This window comes from Gossypium hirsutum, chromosome D06 (genome assembly GCF_007990345.1).
Source record: "Gossypium hirsutum isolate 1008001.06 chromosome D06, Gossypium_hirsutum_v2.1, whole genome shotgun sequence".
In the NCBI taxonomy this organism is placed as follows: domain Eukaryota; kingdom Viridiplantae; phylum Streptophyta; class Magnoliopsida; order Malvales; family Malvaceae; genus Gossypium; species Gossypium hirsutum.
Window position 1 is genome coordinate 3711140 of NC_053442.1, and position 16975 is coordinate 3728114.

Here is a 16975-nt window from a genome sequence, read left to right on the forward strand (position 1 = left end):
CCAATGCCTTATCTCACAGAGATGAAGAAAAGTCATACTTGATGCAGTATCCGATCCTTCAATTTGAGAAGAGATAAATGCCTTGGACACTCTCAAAGAGATGCGTACCGAAATTGAGCAAGAGGCTCTTAATACTTGTTAGACCATTAGAGAGAGGTTAATGATGTAAAAAAGGAAGGTATGTGTCTTACTCACTTCCCTTCTTGTTACTATTATAATATTAGTTGGCAGCATAGAGGAAGGGGTGAAAAGAACTCTCTAACAAATTCGTGGAGACCTTTATTGGAAAGGCATGAAGATGGATACTCAAGCTTTTGTGGCATCCGGCCCCACCTACCAAATGAACAAAGTAAAACAATTACATCCCAATGCACTTCATTGATGGCTTACCAAAACCAGAGGGAAGTCGTTACTATTTGTCATGTTTGATAAATTTTCCAAACATGCACATTTCATATTTACGACCTATACATACATTGTCGTTACTGTTGCTCACCCTTTCTTTTTGCAGATTTTTCATTTACACAATTTACCTTAATCAATTGTTTGTGACAAAGATGTTTTGGAAGAAAATTTTCAATTATGCAATGCTCAACTTTATTTCTCTTCGGCTTATCATCCATAAATATATGCTCAGATGAAAGTTTCCAACCGCACAGCCGAAATGTATCTTCTTTGTTTTGTAAGAGATAATCCACGAAGTGGGATCAACTAGATTTCTTAGTTGAATATTGCTATAGCACATCTTTTCACACAACCCTCAAAACTTCACCTTTTCAAGTAGTCTATGGTCACAACCCTCCTCGCTTACTTCCTTACAATCATAGGCTTTCGCAAGTGGATGCAGTTGACCAAACATTAATAAAAAAAAAAGATGAAATGTTGACTATAATTTGATATTGCTTATTGCAAGCACTGAATCACATGAAGACCACTTATGACTCAGGCCACCGTGATCTTGAATTTCTCCTGAAGAATAGATTTGGTTGTGCCTACAACCCAACAGTAAACTTCATTGAAAGGTCAATTACACTCCAAATTCTCACCTAATATTTATAGACCTTTCCAAATCATACAACGAGTCGGCCCTTTGGCCCATCAATTGGACCCTTCGCCTACCAGCAAGCTCCATAACGTGTTTCATGTCTTTCTCCTCAAAGTTTTTAAAGAAGACCCCTCCAACTTCCATTCCTAGTTTGACCCCACTACTGAATGGTAAAATAATTCCCCAACCTTAGCATGTTTTGTGATCATACCTCAATCGTGGAACATGGGAAATTCTGGTGCAATGGCAAGCCATGATCACAGTTGATGCTACATGGAAACTATTCCAGAATTCCAAAATGCTTACCCTCAATTCGAGGGTGACGACAATCTCTTTCTCTAGGGAGGGAGTTTAGGATACATTTGTTGGTCAAGTCTATAATAGAAGACAAACAACAAAGAATCTGAAGGGCCTAATGGAAACAAGAACAAAGGGATTAAGAAGATAAAATTTGACCAAGTCCAGTCAATGCAAATATGAAATTATTTTGCTGGCAATTTTTCTCCTATAATTCTACAATTTATTAATGTTTTCCCTTTTAAACAATATCATGCCTACTATATTAAGGCCGTCAGAAAGGAAAAAATATGAAATAAGCAGAAAAGTTTGGTTCTTTTTTTCTATTCTTTTAAGGTTTGAAGGTTCCCTCTAAAGAGCCTTCATTATCCTTTTTGCCTAGGTTCATCCAAGAAAGGACACGATCCAACAAGGGTAAATCCATGCTCTTAGGAGAATTTTTTGGTTCACCGCCCTTGTGACTTGTTCTTATTCTCTTGCACACAACACTAATCAACTTGTTCAACAATAAGTTTACACAAAAGTGCTCAAACATTTTTCAAATTTTACTCACTCAGAAACTCCATTGTAGTACACATTACTGAATCATGTGTGATAATAGAAATCAGCTAGCATCATGTACCTGAAGCGAATCCTTGGAGTGGGAGGAGACAGCCTCTCCCCTTGTGACCCTGGCGATTCTCCAGTGTGACCACTAGATGACCGACGGATAAGGTCGGCAACACCTTTCACAATGTTCATGCTTCCCGCCAATGCAACAACTGCAGCTTCATAATCCAACAATCAATAAACAAATGGCCATTCCAGACCATTACTTTCCGCCAATATCAACCCAGCTGTTCAATTAAACCACATTCAAATGCTTCAATATAGTAAACTAGACAGTTTTAAATTCAGTATACAAATAATTAGCAAAAATTTTTTTTCTTTTCTTCGTTCTTTTTTAAACAATTGTTATCATCAAGTTCTAATTTCTTCTGCTTCACAGAAAATTTTATGCCAATATATATAAGAGCTAAATTCATTTTAATCAACTAATATCAACCCCAGCTATTACATTTTTCACGAAGAAAATTAAATTACAGAGAATGATCAAGTGGAAGCCAATGCACATTCTTTAAAATGACGAACATTCAAAAAACACGCTATAAGAGATTAAGAATGTTGACAGGAAAAAGAAATTTTGAAGCGAATCTCATCAATATTTGCCAAAAATTCAATCAACTTAAATTAAATACGAAAAAAATAAAGCAATTGTTAATTATGAAAAGATGGCTATACCAAACCGAATCAAACGGCTCAAGTCATGCCTTGAATTCTAGGGTTTATCATTCTCGATCTGAGTTTGTTTCCTTAGCTTTTTTTTCAATGTAGTGAGGAATGAAAAAATAATAATGAGCGAATAAAAGAAAATAGAGAGAAAAATGGGGGGGGGATAGAAACAAAGGTGGAATAAGAATATCTTCAAGTTCGTTTAACGATATAGAAAATAAAATAAAATAAAACAAAATAGAACGCCTAACAGAACTTCATCTGGCCTTAGACGATGTCGTTTTAAAACACTTGAATTATACGGCGTCGTTGTCCTTAGTTAATTGGTCTTATCTTCTTGATGGATGCATTAGAGATTCGGATTTTTTAGTTTGCGACGAAATGTTGCTTTCTTCATGCTTGATGTAGGCTATCTGTATCATTTTCAAATAATAAATAAAGGATTAATTCACCAGAAGTCCTCAACTTATTGCTTATATTTTAAATTGCTTTTTGAAGTTCAAAATATTTTAATTGAATCCTCAATGTATTAAATATTGTATCAATCGCGTCCTTCCACCGGTCTAGCCCTTAGCTTGAATGCTAAATGACATCTCAAATATGGCGTGGAGTAGATTAAAAACTTGCAAATCAAATTGTAAATATATGTGTACCTATTACATTCATAAATAGTACAAAGGAAAAAGCATTACAGGTTGGCTTTTTCTATGTTAGTTCTAAGTTGTTTATGCAATGGGTAAGGGCTAGTGGGAGCCCTAGTCCTCCCTAAAACAGAAATTTATATACTTTGGATTCCTCTAAAAGTTGTAATTGAATATATTAATACATGATAAAGTTACATTTTGATCTCCTAAAATAATATAATTTTAATTTAATCCTTCTAAAAATGTAGAAATATAAACTAATATAATAGTAAGTTTTCATTTTGGCTCTGTAACATCCATAACCCGTATATGTCGCCGAAACAGGGTTACGGAGCATTACCAAAACTTACAAAATAAATACAGATATTTTATATTATTTTATCATACATGTTAGAAAATTTATCGTAAAGTCTTTTATTAGGGCCTTTGAGGCCCAAAACATACATAAGAAACAAGTCGGGACTAAATTAGGAACTCAGTGAATTTTTCACAAAATTTAAAAAAAAATTTCAAGGTGCAGGGGTCACACGCCCCGTGTTTTAGGCCGTGTGGTATTTGAAGTAGGGCACATAGTCGTGTCCCCAGCCCATGTAACTCTCTGGCTTGCAATACATTTAAGTGCAAGGGTCACACGGCCAAGCCATATGCCCGTGTGTTAGGTCGTGTGATCAATTTTGAGCATTTTGTTTTAAAATTTTAAGATGCAGGGGTCATACAGCCAGAACACACGCCTATGAGCTAGGTCGTGTGTCACACACGATTGAGACACACGCCCGTGCCTCTGCCCGTGTGGACAAAATAAGGTCATTTCCAAACCTTATTTATCACCCAATTGATCATTCACCTACACAAATATTTTAACACATCCAAAAGCCAATCCAAAACATTTAAAATCATGCAAAACTCAAGTCTCATACATACCATATCATTTCATAAATCCATGTTTGTGAATTTATCTACTTGACCATATTTACTTAATATCATACTAATATTCATAAACCAAATTAAGCACTTATACCAAACATGAAATTAACTCATATGTTAATATACCAAAACACATTCATCACAAGTCATTCCAATGGCTATTTACAACCAAAATATTTGTATGCCAACTTTGGCTAACCAAACCTATACATGTCATAATATCGAAAAATAATGTCATAATTATACCAAAGTGAGCCGGTGGATAGTGTGAGTGATATCAGCCAAGCTTCCAACCCAACGAGCTTCCGAGTACTATAAAGCAAAGGAAATAAAACCGAGTAAGCACTTTGTGCTTAGTAAGTTCGTATAACGGGAAATAAACTTACCATTCATTTGTAAATTAAGTAAACATACACATGCATTCCAAACAACTTGGTCATAGCCTAAGCACACAATCTCATCAAATATGTTAATTATTCATTTCATATAAATATCAATAACAAAATGAGCTCATTAAATACCAAGTTCCATGCATTTCATGTATTTTTCAGATATTGATTTCATTTTGATTTTCACTTGTCTTCGTGTCAGAATTTCACCCACTGAATCATTTGAAATCTCGATGGATATGAAGGTAGTACACATAAAGTGTACAAATCAGAAATCCTTCAATTCATGTATGAGAGTACTTATTAGAGCACTTAACCAGAAAGCTCTCTCTCAAGCACTATAACGGGAAGCTAATTGAGCCATGTAACGGGAAGCTTATCTGGGCTTAATAACGGGAAGCTCACAAGGAGCCTATATCGGGTAGCTCCGAAGAGCATTTAACGGGAAGCTCCGAAGAGTACTTAATCAGAAAGCACCGGATAACCATATAACGGGAAGTTCAAGTACGCACTAACGGGAAGCTCCGAGGAGCCTTTAACGGGAAGCTCACAAAGAGCCTATAAACAAAACGCTCATAAAAGCATGGGTGTGTCTACAACATATGCAGATCACAACCAGTCGGGATGCTCTGAAGAGCATTAACAAGAAGCTCGCAAGAACATTATAACGGGAAGCTTGAGAGGGCCTATATCAGGGTGACATTTCGAGCTATGGTATGTCTGCAACAAATGTAGGACCACTACCGTTTCGGGAAACAGAATCCTATATCCAATTGAATCTCATTCATTCAAACGAGATTTAACATTTATTAGGTATTTTCCAGATATGTGATCAGATTTCATATACATGGCCAATACACAATTCACATACAATTCATTCAAATTATTTCAAACATATAATTATAAAATTAAGTTACACGAACTTACCTCAACTAATTGTTCATGACTTGTAATCTACTAATCTGATACTTTTTCTTTACCACGATCTACTTCCGTACTTCATCTATCTGGATCTATACGAGTAAATTTAACATCAATTTAATACTATTTACATTCAATTCTATCCAAGTCACATCTTAGGAAAAATTACTATTTTGCCCCTATACTTTTACTAAATGACGATTTCATCCCTAGGCTCGAAAAATGAAATTCATGTAATTTATTCCTTATTCCAAGCCTAAATACTTTCATATATATCAATAGCAACCCATAATTTTATAATTTCACATAAATTAAACAACTTTACAAATTAATCTCTAAAACATGATTTCATCCAAAATTCCTTAACAAAATACCTTTAAATACCCATCAACATCTCAATTTCATCATCTAATAACTAAAATCATATGAAATTATCAATGGTATCTTCAAAAACTTTCAACAAAACCAAAAACTAATGAAATAGTAAGTTGGACCTAATTGTAAAAGTCCCAAAACATAAAAATTTCAAGGAAAAAGCAAGAATTAAACTTACATGAAGCTAAAATATGAAAGACCAGCTTAAACCCTCTTCAATGGCTATTTTTGACAGAAAAATGATGAAGAAAATGTCTAGAAACTATTAAAATCACATTTGGCCATATAAACTGTTTTAATTCCAATTTTGCCCTTAATCACATAATATCCTTGATTTTGTTTTCACGTTACACCGCCTCAGCCATCTCATGTGGGTCTATTTTCCCTTTTAGTCTTCCCTTGGTCTAGTGCCATGAGTATTATGTTGAGCAACCAAAAATATGAAGAAAAAAAAAACGAATAAACTCTTGGTCTAGTGCCATGAGTATTATGTTGTAAACATGAGATCTTGAATTTGATCTAAAAAAATCTCATTCCCCATCCCTAATTATAATTTTATTTTTGAAAATAATCAATTAAATTTACTTTCATTACTATATAAGTCTATTTGGTTTAGTTTTTATATTTTGTAATATAAATATAAATATTATATATAAATAAGTGAAAATAACTTGAAAATTATAAAAAAAGTATTTTTAATTTTTGAAAATGATGAACCAAACTAGATATATTATATTTAAAAAAATATTTATACATGGTAACCTCAGTTTTTTCTTTTTTAAAAATTATCCGTTCAAAACCATTATCATCCTTAAATTTTATCACTAATGTCATGTTAGGTTACTAATGTAATAACATAAATAAAAAAATTTATTGAATACATATATTCTAAAATAGTTACACATAAAATAAAGAATAATTAGTATAAGTTTAAATATGTAATTAAAAAATGAATAAAAATTCTTATAAAAAAATAAGGTATTTTAAAAATAAGCAAAAAAATTTATTTCTTTTGCCACATATAAGTCTTGTGGGTGACTAAAAATTACCAATTGTGATTGATTTATGGCTAACCAATGACTAAAATATACGAAAAAAATAATACTCCAACCAAATGTAGTACAAAATATATAATTAAGAAAAACATATTTTTTTTTCTAATTAACGAGGGTGATGGGTTTTGGTTGAATGGTGACGAGGCTTGGCTGTACCTACACCAATCCTAAAACGTATTAGTAACCCAATAACAATGGGGCTTTCTTTTAAGGACGAACATCTAAATGAATAAAAATATATTGGATAAATTATGTCTCAAGTCACTTAATTATCGTCGATATTTTTTTAATCATCTAATTATTAAAAATTTTAAATTCATCATCGAATTAATTGGATTTTTCTTTCACTTTCCATTAATTGCTGCTAGATGTTTAATGACAGGGTGGCAATTCAAAATTTGGAAAAATAATAAATTTATCCTTATATTCATATGTAGTGTATCGTTTAATTATAAATTTAAAAAATTCAACTCTCAATATTTACATATTACTTTAATTATGTCATAATTCTAAAAAAAATCAAAGAAATATATAAAAAAAAAATACATAAATATTTTTGAAATATATATAATTTTTTATTGAATATATAAAATTCTTAAAAATGTATACAATTTTTTAGTTCCTTTATTTTTCTCTTCAAGAAAAGGTTCAAATGCTTATTGCTTTCATGGGCATCATGATTTACCGTTTTTCTGCCTGTTAATCCTGAATCAGTTGAAGCTGATAGAGAAGAAGAAGAAGAAGACTCCCTTAAGAAGATTAGAAGAATGGCAAGGGAGTAACAGAGCCTCTATTAGGCTCAAATACTGAGATCAAGGAGGGTTAATAGAAGCATGGAGAATCCCTAGGGTTCATAAAAACAAAGGGAGATAAATAAGATGAGAAATGAGGCAGCAATGAAAAAGTAAAAACCAAGTTTTCTTTTCTTAGTTTATTTTATTTAAAAGTTTGGTCCTAAGTTTTATTTTAAGTTTTTTTAATAATATTATTATTTTATATTATTAAATAGTAAACTGGTTGGATTGATAATAAAATTGATTGGATCAGTCATATTGAGAATCGATGGTTTGACCGGTTCGATTACCAATTCGATTCTAAAAATATTGACTACGATAAAAGTTATAGATAGAACAAAGTCCAACTGGTTCATTATGCATGCAAAATAAAAAGTATATTGTTGTTTGAATTATATTGTTGACGATTATTTTTTAAATTATATTGTTGCTTTTGAAATTATAAAAACATTCAAAATGAACTTGGATAAATGATTGTCTAGTTTATTATGCATGCAAAATAAAATACGTCCAAATAAAATAAAAATATCTTATTAACAAAATAAATACAGTGGCAAAATAAAGAGATCTGTGGGAGTGAAGGGGCGAAGGGCCGAAGGTCGCCACAGATCTCAATTAAGCACAAAATTGGACTGGGGCTGCGGGGGCGGAGTCCCCCATACAACACAAGTTGAATCCATATAGAACTATTCTTCTTCTATTTGACTTTGATTAGAACATGGTTTTTCAACTCTTAAATAGATGTAGTTGAAACTCCTCTTGTACTGTCCATGGTTTTTCCTAAAAGGGTTTTCCACATAAAATTAGGGGTGTACATAATTCGGTTAAAACCGAAAAAATTCGGTTAATCGATCGAATTCGGTTAAGCGGTCGGTTAACCGAATTTTTTCGGTCGGGGGTCGGGTAATTATTTTTTAATTTTTCAGTTAACAGTTAATTCGGTTCGAAACCGGTCGGTTAACCGAATTTTTTCGGTTTTAACCGAATTATGCACACCCCTAATTTTATGTGGAAACCCTTTTAGGAAAAATCATGGACAGTACAAGAGGAGTTTTAACTACATCTATTTAAGAGTTGAAAAACCATGTTCTAATCAAAGTCAAATAGAAGAAGAATAGTTCTATATGGATTCAACTTGTGTTGTATGGGGGACTTTGCCCCCGCAACCCCAGTCCAATTTTGTGCTTAATTGAGATCTCTGGCGACCAAGTTTTCTTTTCTTAGCTTATTTTATTTAAAAGTTTGGTCCTAAGTTTTATTTTAAGTTTTTTTAATAATATTATTTTATATTATTAAATAGTAAACTGGTTGGATTGATAATAAAATTGATTGGATCAGTCATATTGAGATAAATAAGATGAGAAAAGAGGCAACAAGGAAAAAGTAAAAACCAAGTTTTCTTTTCTTAGTTTATTTTATTTAAAAGTTTGGTCCTAAGTTTTATTTTAAGTTTTTTTAATAATATTATTATTTTATATTATTAAATAGTAAATTGGTTGGATTGATAATAAAATTGATTGGATCAGTCATATTGAGAATCGATGGTTTGACCGGTTCGACTACCAATTCGATTCTAAAAATATTGACTACGATAAAAGTCATAGATAGAACCAGTCCAACTGGTTCATTATGCATGCAAAATAAAAAGTATATTGTTGTTTGAATTATATTGTTGACGATTATTTTTTTAAATTATATTGTTGCTTTTGAAATTATAAAAACATTCAAAATGAACTTGGATAAATGATTGTCTAGTTTATTATGCATGCAAAATAAAATATATCGAAATAAAATAAAAATATCTTATTGACAAAATAAATACAGTGACAAAATAAGGAGATCTGTGTGAGTGAAGGGGCGAAGGGCCGAAGGTCGCCACAGATCTCAATTAAGCACAAAATTGGACTGTGGCTGCGGGGACGGAGTCCCCCATACAACACAAGTTGAATCCATATAGAACTATTCTTCTTCAGTTTGACTTTGATTAGAACATGGTTTTTCAACTCTTAAATAGATGTAATTGAAACTCCTCTTGTACTGTCCATGGTTTTTCCTAAAAGGGTTTTCCACATAAAATCTATGTGTTCTTATTTTTCTTATCACAATATCCAAGCTAAGGATAATTTCTCTCTTAAAACTAGTTTATTGCACAATGTCTATACTTTCTTTTAATTGGGGCTTTCTAATGGTTTAAAAATAGTGTAAAATTATTAACTTTTACATTGGTAGGATCCACTTATATAGTGTAAAAATTAAAATAATTTTACATATTTCTGTAATTATTTATATGATTAATATTTTAATTATCTAACTGTTGATTTTACCTATATATATACATGTAATGCATGTAACTTTTCAAACCAATCTAATATCTTTATCATATCAATCTAAAATTCTCTCTCTATATATTATATATTATAACGATTAATTTTTTTTACATAAAATAAATAGTTAAAAAATTTAAATTTAAATTTATATCAAATTTAACATGTATGATCTACCAGGGGCGAAGCCAGAACAATCTTTTAGGGGGGCCGAATGAAATTTTAATTTTTTATAGTTTATATCTTTATAATTTTTAAAAGATTAAATCTAATTTTTATAATTTTAGGGGAGCCAAAGTACAATTTTACATTTATTAATTTAATTTTTTTAAAAATTTTAAGGGCTTAAATAATAATTTTACATTTTAGGGGAAGTCAGAGCCCATGCTAGTCCTCCTCTAGATTCACCACTATGATCTACATAAATAAACTAAAAAATATAACAATTAGATCGTCAAAATATTAATAATATAAATAATTACAAAACTATACAAAAACTATTTTAATTTTTAGGCTATATAAATGAATACACCTCATATCTTATAAATTATTTCTCCATTATCAAAAGTATGCATTGCACATAGTCCATTTCCAATGAAACTTCAAGATTTTATAATCAGGATACCAAAGCATAAATTAAAAAAAAATACTAAATCTTTAATTTGTTTTGTGAAATTAAAAAAAAAAGTCTCAATAATAGAAACAAACCCTTTCTCTTATAATATATTAGTCTTTCCCCTCACATGTGCTACACGTAGCATACACATTTATTAATTAAATAAAAGATAATAATATATAACATTTAATGCAAATAATATTTTATGAAAATATTTATCCAAATATACTCAATAGATTTTTTTTAACTTTGCATAATGATAGTTAAATTACTCTGGAATTGTAAATTACCTAAACATTTATAAAAACATAATTATAATAAATAATTATAATTATAATTTACAAAGTAATTAAAATATCATAAAAGAATAAATATTTACTGACAATTTCTTAGGTGCTACTCGGTTGATTATGTCAAACTACCATATTCTATTTATAGAACTAAATTTAAATTTTAATTAGTATTTTACTTTAATATTAATTAATATAATTCCGAATAATCTCATTTTAGGTTTTAATCATAGCTGCTCTTTGTTTTGAAACAAAGTCTAAAACTACCCATAGCCCCTCCCTGATCCATAAATAGGAGGATAATGCGCTTCAGCGTACTCGAACTCATGTTCTCCTGCATTGACAACAAAATTCATGCCAATCAAATTATGACTCAAATGACTATACTATATTTAATTTTAAATTGTAATTATTACATATACTATAATTAGTTTTAAACGTGAATTAATAATTTTAAATTAAATCATAATTACATTTAAGTGTCAATTTAATAATATGATAAAATAAAATAATATTTTCATCAATTTAAAATTTTATATATTATAAATTATAGATAAATATACAATTTATCACTTAGAGGATGCCTTTAGATATTTTGTGGAGAATCAACTTTTTTTTTAAGATACATTGTTAAATATTAATGCACCATTATCTATATATATATATATAAATTGATAAGTGGAAAGTGGATTTTGCAACCATAATAAATTATTTAAAATATTGTTATCAATGCTAGTTGCTTTGCATTTAGATGCTCTCTCCAATTCTCATATCTCTTTGTCTGGATTTTACATTAATAAAACTCCTCCACTAATGCCTTTATATTGTTTTTCCCCTTAGTGGGTGACTAGGCCCATAAGAGTATCCACATCAATAGCTTTTTTTATTTTTTCTTTCATTATTCTTAACCCTTTAGATTCATTCATAAAAATCATGTGAGCTTGTGGAGATTTTTTCTTTCCTTTTTTGCTTTATATGATAGAGATAATTTTGGTTAAATTTGGCTGAATTAAATTTTGATTTTTTTTCTATATTTTATTTTTACTAAATGCTCAAATTGGATTAAACCTGACCGTTCGCTTAAGAATTATTTTTTTTAAATGGTGATATAAAGATATCACCTTAATAAAAAGTTTTGAAATTAAGATTAAACTTTTCAAAATAGTCAAATAAGAGTCAGACCCGTTCTTGATATTTTTGGGGCCCTAAGCGAAATTATAAATTGGGCTCCTTTTTTTAAAAAAATTATAAAATGTAATACAATAAAAGCTGAAAATTTTGAGGCCCTAAGAGAGGCAGCATTTATGGTGAAAATTTAAAAGCCTTAGGCATTTAATTAATTTATTTTAGTCTGAAAATTTTGTTCTCACATTAAAAGTTGAAAAATACTTTTTTTGAGCCCCTTCCAGCCCTGGGTCCTGGGTGGTTGTACTCTCAAACAATCCCATGGTCGGGCCTGATAAGAGCAAATATCTTTAAAGTGCTCGAATAAGGTTTCTCAAATTATGTCTTGATTACTTTCTTTTCTTTTCAAGCAATATTTGATTCAGTTATTACGTGTTTTATTCTAAACACATCAACATTCCTTTAACTTTACTACAAAATTGGTTAAAATGTGTAAGCATTTAGCTTTTTATTTTAATTTAAAAATTAAAATTTATGTCTTTTGTGATATAAGGAAAATACAATAGGAGGGTCTTTTGTGAATTTCAGGTTATAAGTTAATAATTGGTATAATTTATTTTTTGTATTTTCTAATAATAATTGGTATATGCTCATAATTTTTTATATCCATTCAGATTTTTTGATACTTTCTCATAATTGTTGGTATTATTTTGAAAAGAAAATTTGGTACTGTATATAATTTTGGAGTAAATAAAAAATATTTTTAAATATTAAGAAATTTCAATGACATTTTGTAACTAAAATTTTTTAACTGTTAAATTGTAATTTTTAATGCTAAAAATTGGTAAAAAAACTTATATTTCATGATAATTTAAAAAAATACGAAAAATTAAATAAAAAAAATTTATTGATATGAACCAAAAATTAGTATCCTCGTAATTTTTTATATCCTCTCATAATTTTTGGTACTTCCTCATATTTTTTTTATATTCCTCATAACTTTCCGTACATTCTCGTGGTTTTTAGTATTCCATCATAAATTTTGATACTTCCTCAAGTTTTATAGTATTCTCTCGCAATTTTTTGTATACACTCATAACTTTTGTTACATCATCATTTTTTTTACATCCTCATATTTTTTTGTATTCCCTCATAATTTTTCGTACTTCATCATACGTTTTGTGGCACATCTTTAAAAATTTTGGTACATCCTCATTTTTTTTTGTATTCCTTCATATTTTTTGGTACTTCCTCATATGTTTTATGGTGCATCTTTAAAATTTTTGGTACATCCTCATTTTTTTATACTTCCTTAGGTATTATGGTATTCTCTCATAATTTTTGATATTTTCTCGTATTTTTAGTTTTCTCTCATAATTTTTTGTGCTTCCTCAAAATTTTTGGTAATTCCTTATAATCTTTTATATCCCCTCGTGTTAACTCTATTCCAAAATTGGTCTTATTTGAATTTTTTTAATAATACAAGGACTATATTAATCTATTTAATAATAGAGAGATGAATTTAATCCAATTCTTATAATAGAGAGATCTCTCAAATAAAAACGTACTTAAACATACTCGAATGTCGAATCCATTAATAAATTAGTTTTATATATGAATGGGATATAAAATTACTAAAATGGAAGGTTGAAGAGTAACCATTGGTGAGCTTTGTCCATTTACAGTCCCTGGAAAGATCATTTTCATTTCCTTTTGGAGAAGTCATACATTTGACAATCACGAATTCATTGGTTTCACAAGTTTAGTTAATTTAGTCCATTTTAATATTTTTTACTTTTTTTATTATCTCAAACTATTGGCTCTTTTATGTTAAAAAATACAAAAAGTGGATCAATTTCCCGTGCAATAATCGTCGTCAAATTTTATGAGAACGTGACTATACATTATAAATATAATATAATATATTTGAGTTTTTCCCACTTCTTGCTTATCGTTTCATGGGAAGAGATTGGCCTATCCTCTACAAGATTAATTGGCACCGGCAATAATTTCAATATAATATGGTTTAATGATTATTAAAAATAATATGAAAAATTCAAAATTACTTATGAGTATAACATTTTAAGAATTCATATAATAATTGTAGATTGAGTTTTAGTTCGATTGGTATTAGTATTGTTGTTAGTGCAGGAGGACATGAATTCGAGTGCGTTGAAACGTATTATCCTCCTATTTAAGGGTTGGAGAGAGGTTATGAGTAGTTTTAAGCATTATATTAAAAAGAATAGAATTGAAGAAGTCTAAATATTTTATTTTTGTGAAAAAAAAATTTAAAATTTTAAAAAGGATAAAGCACGATTTTATTTTTGTATATGCTTTTTATTTTAGAATTTTAAAGGAATTGAATTGAATCTTATTCATTTTTAGGTGACAAAGTGTATTTTTACCATTAAACTAACTTATAATTTTAATAAACTTAAAAGGATAAAAATGATAATTCGCCATTTGAGGCCCTACCCCCTTGGCGTGGTCCCTGGTTTACGAGGATGGTGGTGAATCATACAAAGTGGCAAGAATAGTCAGTGGTAGTTCTGATGTGTATGGGGAGATTTGGCCTGCCCGAGTATTCATGGTGCCTTTCTTCTTGAACTTCTAATGCTTAATGCCTTTAGAAAGTTGTATAGGCTCGCCTTTAGTAATACCGATCAGACTTTAAGATCTGTTACTTATGCCATAAGTGTGCATGCCTCCTCCCTTGGACTCAACTTGGCAAGTGTAGGTTTACTTTTTCATTCTGTAAAATTTATCTATGAATTATAAAAGTCATACATGATTAAAACTTATATATAAGCAAAAATAATGGAACCAAACCAATTAAATATACTATGCTCAAATAAATAAACAATATAAAATTTGAATCTAGGTGAGTTGTTTTCTTCCCACTTTTATTGTTTTGCTCTTTGACACCAACCAAGTTCTAACCATGTTAAGCAAAAAATATATATTTACATAAATCTATTTACTATTTTAATAATTTAGTTATTGAGCTGATTGAGTCTTAATTCAGTTGGTGTTGTTGTTATTGAAATAACGAAAAGGTCTTCTAATTTAAAGGTTTACCAGGGGTTATGGGTAGAAGTAGACTATAAAAAAATAATTTAATTGTTGAATTTATTAATATAATTATATTTGTCTTAAACGTAAAGTTTCAAATTGATCATTATATTAAATTGGAATTTCATAAAATTTGAGGGAAGGAAAAAAGAGAATAAAAATCATGGGCAAAGTAAGTTTCTCTAATCGACAAACCAACGAAGATAGAAAAAAAAACCTTAAAAGAGCATCCCAAAAAAAGGTCAAATACAAAACTTACTCAAAAACTCTTCATCAAATCTCACACAAGAAATATTCTATCAACTCCCCAAAACAGGGTTACAAAGTCCCTTTAAATAGGCTAATATTAAAGTCCTAATATGACTAAAATATTCCTAGATTAATATTAAAGTTCCCACACTCCTTGTCGTGATGTCGGGCCTATTTTGAGCCTTCTTTGATCAATCGTCTTTCTAAATACTTTCAAAGAATCCAATAAATACGAAACACATCCCGCAAACATACATAACCTATAAATAAAAATATTTACAATATTAATACTTAAAACATTAACTTTACAAAAATTACAAAAGTGTTTAAAATAACTTTACTTTATGTGAAATTCATTAAGAATGTGAGTTTTCTAGCCCTATCCCTTTGACATTGTCTTATTGTTGAACAGTTTTTTTATTAAATTACTTTTTTAATAGACAAATTGTGTTATTCTAATGTGATATGAATGACAAAGAAGCATTATAGATTGCTTGTGACCACTCCATAATATTGGAATTAGGTGGTGTTGATTGGTGAGATTAGGTCTAATCACTCATTATTAATTGAAATAAATAATATTATTTTCGAATGTTAGAAACTAAGCATGGAATAAACCCCAATGTACTCATATTCTATTCTAATGCAACTTGCATGTTTGAGATACACAAAATACCAATTTCCACATTAAAATAAAAGGAAAATGAAAAAGTAGGGCCTATCTAATAAATTTCTGTTTAAAATTTGTCATAAGTCCCTGTATTTTTCATAGATTTGGAATTTAATCTTTATAATTTTATTTTTAAGAATTTAGTCCCTTTACTTTTTTAATTTTCAAAATTCAGGTCCAATTGTTAACACTGTTAAAATTTTCTTGTTAAATTTGTTGGTGCGACATTTTAAAATAAAGAAAATCACTTAGTAGCCATGTAATTAACTTGAATTCCACAAAATAAATTTTAACAATATTAATAATTGGACCTAAATTTTGATATCTGAAAAAGTAAAAAGAATAAAATTTTAAATATAAAAGTATAGAGACTAAATTTTAAATTTACAAAGAGTAGAAGGAATTATGATATATTTTAACCTATATTTTTAATTATATAAATATTGTTATAAATAACCACCTTGTTGATAAAAATATCATGGAGGCTCTTGTACTAATAGTCGAATTGCATTTTACCTTCTCTGCTCAAAAAACGAGTAAATCAGTTTATGTACGTTAGATCAAAGAGTAAACTGATTCTTCTACTAAAATTTCACCCATTTATACTATTAAAAACTAGTCCCTATATACTAGAATGAGGTACACGTGGCTGGTTATTCTGTCAACCATATCAATTTTTAACAATAGAAATGGATGAAATTTTCAACAAAAATAACCAGTTTGCTTTCTAATCTGATGTATAGGGACTAATTTATCCAATTTTTAGTAGAGGAAGTAAAATACAATCTAACTCTTAATACAGAGGCCTCTATGATAATTTTACCTAACTTTGTTATGTCAATTCTTTTATTAAGGTCAAAATTAATATTTGATTATATCAATTTATGGTACGTACAAAATATTGGACCAC

At 29.3% G+C, this 16975-nt stretch overlaps 1 pseudogene; it reads right to left on the reverse strand.

Moving 5' to 3' along the window:
• Window positions 1-2819, reverse strand: part of LOC107942393 (BEACH domain-containing protein B-like) — a 35483-nt pseudogene extending 32664 nt beyond the window's left edge.
• Window positions 2820-16975: the final 14156 nt, after the last annotated feature.